The sequence below is a fragment of the Sinocyclocheilus grahami genome, unplaced genomic scaffold, assembly GCF_001515645.1.
Source record: "Sinocyclocheilus grahami isolate Dianchi unplaced genomic scaffold, SAMN03320097.WGS_v1.1 scaffold106.1, whole genome shotgun sequence".
NCBI lineage: Eukaryota > Metazoa > Chordata > Actinopteri > Cypriniformes > Cyprinidae > Sinocyclocheilus > Sinocyclocheilus grahami.
This window is the reverse complement of record NW_015505285.1, coordinates 2726426-2732786: the sequence shown is the minus strand read 5'-3', so window position 1 is coordinate 2732786 and position 6361 is coordinate 2726426.

The following is a 6361-nucleotide window of genomic DNA, read 5'->3' as shown; positions in this document are numbered from 1 at the left end:
AAAATTTTTAGGGGGGGGGGGGGGGGACTCAAGATAGACTGTGCTATGAAAAAAAAGCAAATTCTCTCTATTAAGTGAAATCTAAGTATGATTTGCTGGCAGTGGAGGCTACTGTTGTTGCCATGACAAATATAGCAGAGAACCGAGTGAATGTACTCCATAGAGACACAGGTGTCGGGTAAAGGCTGCTGGGCTGTGATTCACAGAGATGTTTCCTTTGTTGATTTGGACATGCTCCCTGCAGATAACATTTGTTGTGCCGATTTTCACATTTTGTGTCATTCTCTTTTAAATAATAGTACAACTAGAATAAACTGTGCTTTTATTATAGGAGTGAACCAACTCCAAGATAAAGCTTCAAGGCTCTCCATGCCTTTAAACATTTAAATTTACTGCCGTCTGGAGTTGTGCATTTCATACAAAAGAAATACATATGAAATGTAATTTTTTAAATATTTTTTAAAATTTATTTGATGTAAAACTCAATCAAATAATAAGAGTACAATACAATTCAATAAATACAGTGAAGTGAGACATTTTCAAAATGTATGGTGACCCATACTCAGAATTAGTGCTCTGCATTTACCCATCCAAAGTGCACACACACAGCAGTGAACACACACAAACCGTGAACACACACCCGGAGCAGTGGGCAGCCATTTATGCTGCGGCGCCCGGGGAGCAGTTGGGGGTTCGGTGCCTTGCTCAAGGGCACCTCAGTCGTGGTATTGAAGGTGAATACAAAGACATTTATATGAAAAATATTATTAATATTATTATTTTTTGCGTATTTCTTCCCAGAAAGCCAATTGATGCAATTATTCCACATTTTTGAGTGTTATTTTTCACAGTTTGATTTTGATTATTGAAACTTGCTTTTGGACCAGCCTTGACATACACAATAGTGATGGGAAGTTCGAATCATTTTACCGACTCGGACCTTTGAGTCTCGTTCAGCAAAATGAAGAGTCTTTTTTCGAGTCATTTCGTTCATTTCGTTCATTTTAACAAAATATAATTAAAATGTTATGTGTTACTTCCCTAATATGTCTACTACTTACGCAAACGTTGATCAGACTACAAACAATACAAAACTGCTATAAGAAACAGAAAAGATTAATTCATTGTTTACCTGAGTCTTCAATCTATGATTAGATCACCTCACCTCTTATCTGACAAGTCTTAGGGTTTGGGCTTATGGGGCTGTCACGTGATGAACGAACGACTCGAAAAACCCAAAGACTCGAGATTAACTAATCAATTCTCTTTCCGGCTCAGACCGCATAGGGTAAACTTATGGGGCTGTTACGTGATGAACGATCGACTCGAAAAACCCGAAGACTCGAGATGAACTAATCAATTCTCTTTCCGGCTCAGACTGCATAGGGTAAACTTATGGGGCTGTTACGTGATGAACGATCGACTCGAAAAACCCGAAGACTCGAGATTAACTAATCAATTCTCTTTCCGGCTCAGACTGCATTGGTTAAAGCTTATGGGGCTGTCACGTGATGAACGAACGACTTGGAAAAACCCGAAGACTCGAACCAGGTGAACTACTTGACTAATTCCAGTACAGAACCTATAGGATGTTGCGCATGCGTGACTGAACGAATCACTCCCCGAGACGACTCGTTCTTCCCGAGTCACATTAAAGATTCGTTCAAAATGAACGAATCGTTGAAGAACGACCCAACACTAATACACAATGCTGCTGCATGACTTATTTATTCGTCTTACGCAACTTGTGTTCATTTCATGCAACTTATTTGGCTGTAGTAGTGTCATCTATAAAGATTTTAAGTGCAATAGTGACCATTTAGCAAGTATGTTGTGCAGTTGTTAATGAGAAGACCATGGTCTTGTTCCCTGGAGGTTTCTGTTTTATGCTTGTTATTTTCTTCTTCGAAAGGAGTTCTTCAGAGGTGATAACTGCGGTGTGGGGCGAAAACTAATGATCTGCCCTGCCAACTCTCTGGACCTTGACTCATATAGTAGATGCAGTGCAGGCTGCATTTTTTCTGCTGAACAGATGATGTGTTGAGGTCATTGGCTGTGGCTTTGTCTTAGCAGTCAGTTTATGCCTTAAGTTGCCTTTGGCTTTTTATGGCTTTTTTGTTAATGAGCAGGAAATATACTGCTATGATGACAAAAAGTAGGGGAAGGTTACTTTGGAAATGTAATAGGTTACAGATTACAAGTTACGTAACGTAATGTAACTATTTCAATTGCTTTATTAAAGTAATGTAACTGTTTACATTTGATTACTTTTCTAAATTTCTAATGAATGTTTTCAACTGTTAATCATTTTGAAACATTTAAACCAGGCAGGGTTAACCTTACAGTAGTACTCAACACTGATTAATAACTGCGGTGTGGGGCGAAAACTAATGATCTGCCCTGCCAACTCTCTGGACCTTGACTCATATAGTAGATGCAGTGCAGGCTGCATTTTTTCTGCTGAACAGATGATGTGTTGAGGTCATTGGCTGTGGCTTTGTCTTAGCAGTCAGTTTATGCCTTAAGTTGCCTTTGGCTTTTTATGGCTTTTTTGTTAATGAGCAGGAAATATACTGCTATGATGACAAAAAGTAGGGGAAGGTTACTTTGGAAATGTAATAGGTTACAGATTACAAGTTACGTAACGTAATGTAACTATTTCAATTGCTTTATTAAAGTAATGTAACTGTTTACATTTGATTACTTTTCTAAATTTCTAATGAATGTTTTCAACTGTTAATCATTTTGAAACATTTAAACCAGGCAGGGTTAACCTTACAGTAGTACTCAACACTGATTACTGTCAGACTTTCAAAATCCTTCATTACTTGAATTAAGATTATAAAAATGTAATTTTAAAGGGGTCATATGATGCGATTTCAATTTTTCCTTTCTCTTTGGAGTGTTACAAGCTCTTGGTGCATAAAGAAGATCTGTAAAGTTGCAAAGACTAAAGTCTCAAATCCAAAGAGATATTCTTTATAAAAGTTAAGAGTCAACCATGCCTACCCAAAATGGCTCATTCTAACACGCCCTCACATGTCTACGTCACGATGTGAGAAGATTTGAATAACGCCGCCCAAATGTTCACGCAAAGAAAGAAGACATAACTTTTATTCTCGCTGTAGTATTGTTGCTGCCGCTATGTCGTGAAGACGCTGTGTGTTTCGTTGTGAAAGCGAAACTACTTTGTTTGGCCTTCAAAAAGAGGACGATATCTGCTTCGTCATGCCTGGAGCTGATCCGTGCTGGTCGCTGTACATCAACATTGCGCTGTGGATCGCCGGATCGGCTTTCACCGTGGACGAAGTGGAGTCCAGCCCGGGGTTGTCACACGTGGTTGCCGCAAGCCTGCCGGACGCTCCTTCATCGAATCCACCGGCCTCGCCGTTCTCAAGCCCGCCGGCCGCTTCTCACTCTAGCCCGCCGTGTGTTTCGTTGTGAAAGCAAAACTACTTTGTTTGGTCTTTCAAAAGAGGACACGACTAGAAATCCGTGGTTAAGTTGTATTTACAACACTGTTCCAGAACAGTTCAACCCAAATATTCATTTGTGTGCAGCACATTTTATGGAGGACTGTTTCCTGATCCTGGAACAGTAGACTACAATGCCGGCTGTTCTGACTCACAGACTGTAAGTACGTTTTCATTTAAAGGATTTGCCACTGATGATTCAAACACGAGTTTTGAGCAGTGTAGAGTAGCGTTTGTAGTTTGTCATTTCTCCGATCACAAATGCAGATGCAACGCAAGGCGTATAAAGACCGTATAAGTCATTATAATCCGTAATTATGTCCCCACTGGATGCAACAAATGCCTCATTTATAATGGGTTTTAATGCTTTTGAATCGTCGCTCCGGACGGACAGGGCATCACAGTATGGTAAGGGGCGTACCATTTCCGTCACACGCTTGAGGTATTCGGCCAATCATAACGCACTGGATAGCTGGCCAATCAGAGGTATCATTCTGAGGTACTGATACGGTTTTTAAAATAAAATCTTTGCATATTACGACAGGAAGCATTGACATCTAACAATGCCTTGGAAAAAACAGCTAATCTTAAAAAAATAAAGCATATGCATAACTAAAACACTAATTTTATAGCACTACAGGCTTGTCAAACTCTCAAACTCCTGTTTTCACATGAACTGTTCTTTTTGAGACATTCGTGACCAGACGTTCACATTGGTGATATATTCTCTAATGTTTTTTATGTAAAATAAGGCATTGTAAAATGTTCTGTTGAGACGGTTAATGAAAAGAATGAGTGGAACTTGTTTGTGATGAACTTTCTTTAACTGTCTAGATTCTTGTGCTAAGATTTATTAGAGCTGTGTGAAAAGAGTCAGGGTCAGCAACTTTTTAAAATTCAAATAAAAAATAGAAATGGAACACAACAAAACAAGACAAAAGGGCAAATAACTTAAAGCCCAGACTCCATGGTGTTGCTATGGTAATAAGGATATTATCAGAGCATAAGGGAGTTCTGCCTATATGAGTCCTTTGTGTTGTTTTAATATTTCCCATAATGCCACTTCATTTGGTTCACTAATCCACAACAATCTGGCCCCTCTCCTGCCACAATCATTTATTAACCCTTGTTTGTTTTTCAGAATTAAAAGGAGTTATTAGTTTGTGTTTGGTATTTTTGCAAATTAGCTCTAAATGTCAAAGTTTTACTCATCACAGTCAGTTTATATAATCATCTGAATGGCTTCAAGGCAGTATATCTAGACAAATAAGGAATACATTTAAGGCATAACAGTAAGTTTAATTTAAAGTTTAAAGTTCATTAACATATTGTTTAAAATATATGTGCAAATGTCATATTCAAAGTTTATAATAAACACCATATGTGACCCTGGACCACAAAACCAGTCTTAAGTCGCTGGGGAATATTTGTAGCAATAGCCAAAAATACATTGTACGAGTCAAAATTATAGATTTTTCTTTAATGCCAAAAATCATTAGGATATTAAGTAAAGACCATGTTCTATGAAGATATTTTGTAAAGTTCCTACTGTAAATATATTAAAACTTAATATTTGATTAGTAATATGCATTGCTAAGAACTTCATTTGGACAACTTTAAAGGTGATTTCCTCTATTTTGATTTTTTTTTGTACCCTCAAATTCCAGTTTTTTAAATAGTTTTATATCGGCCAAATATTGTCCTATCCTAACAAATCCTATCCATACATCAATGGAAAGCTTATTTATTCAGCTTTCAGATGATGTATAAATCTCAATTTTGAAAAATTGACCCTTATGACTGGTTTTGTGGTCCAGGGTCACATATGAAGTTTAGTGATTTAGTGATGAACGTATCATCGATGCAAGTTTCTGTTGAAATTCCATGCATGAAAGTTCCACAATAGTTGAATTTGACCCAAAGTGTTATCCTAATATTGCCTACCCTCTTTACCACATGAAGACCACCAAACAGATACATACTCACTTTCTCTCTCGCGCTCTCTCTCAACACTCGTTGATCCCTGAGGTGGTCTGTAGCCAGGCTAGGTGAGAAATGATATCAGTGTCAGTTATTTTTACTCTGACTCTTTTTATAGCATGTTTTAATAAATCTTTGAGGCCATCTTCAGGAGACCAAATGAGGGGGAATTCTTCATCACGGCTTTTAGACCATATGAATGATTACAAATTATTAAAGAATAATTCCCATAGGAAAGTCTAGCTATTTTAGTCAGAAGAGTGTTTGTTGGTTTTGGAGGATCGCAGGTTTTCAATTAAAAGTTTAAATTTTGTAAATTTGACAAGATAATTTAGATTGGTCTTAGAAGAAAAATAATTTCCTAAGCATTATCAGTATTTATGACTTGCTTTCCAGTAATGTTTTTTCTTATGCCAGTGTGAAAATATAGCCTATATTCTTATCTTACTTGAGTAAAATGTATAATGTTTTTGGATATTTTACTGGAGAAAAAGACATTGATTAATATTCACAATATGAATCCATGTTATAACTTTCACTCGTCCGCAACCCTGAATACCATAATTATAATTTACATAACACCCTCCAATTGTTTGTCTATTGATTTCATACAATTCTTACACTAAATCAATACAAAGTTTTGAGGGTGTGGATAATATTTCTGTGAAGCCAGTGTAATTAAAGTGCTAATCAGCTAGACAACCTTATATTTTCCGTTATCTTAGAGCTGCTAATTAACAGTTATGAAAATAAAATTTTCACCTACACTTGACAGCATATAGCAGTTCGTTTGCATAACAGTATGTCAAAGCATGACCTTGATCTGAGAGTTGATCCGAGTGTCAAGTCACTGACACATCTCAACCAGGTGTAAATTAATGAACCTTAAGACAAAGTCTTCTATATAA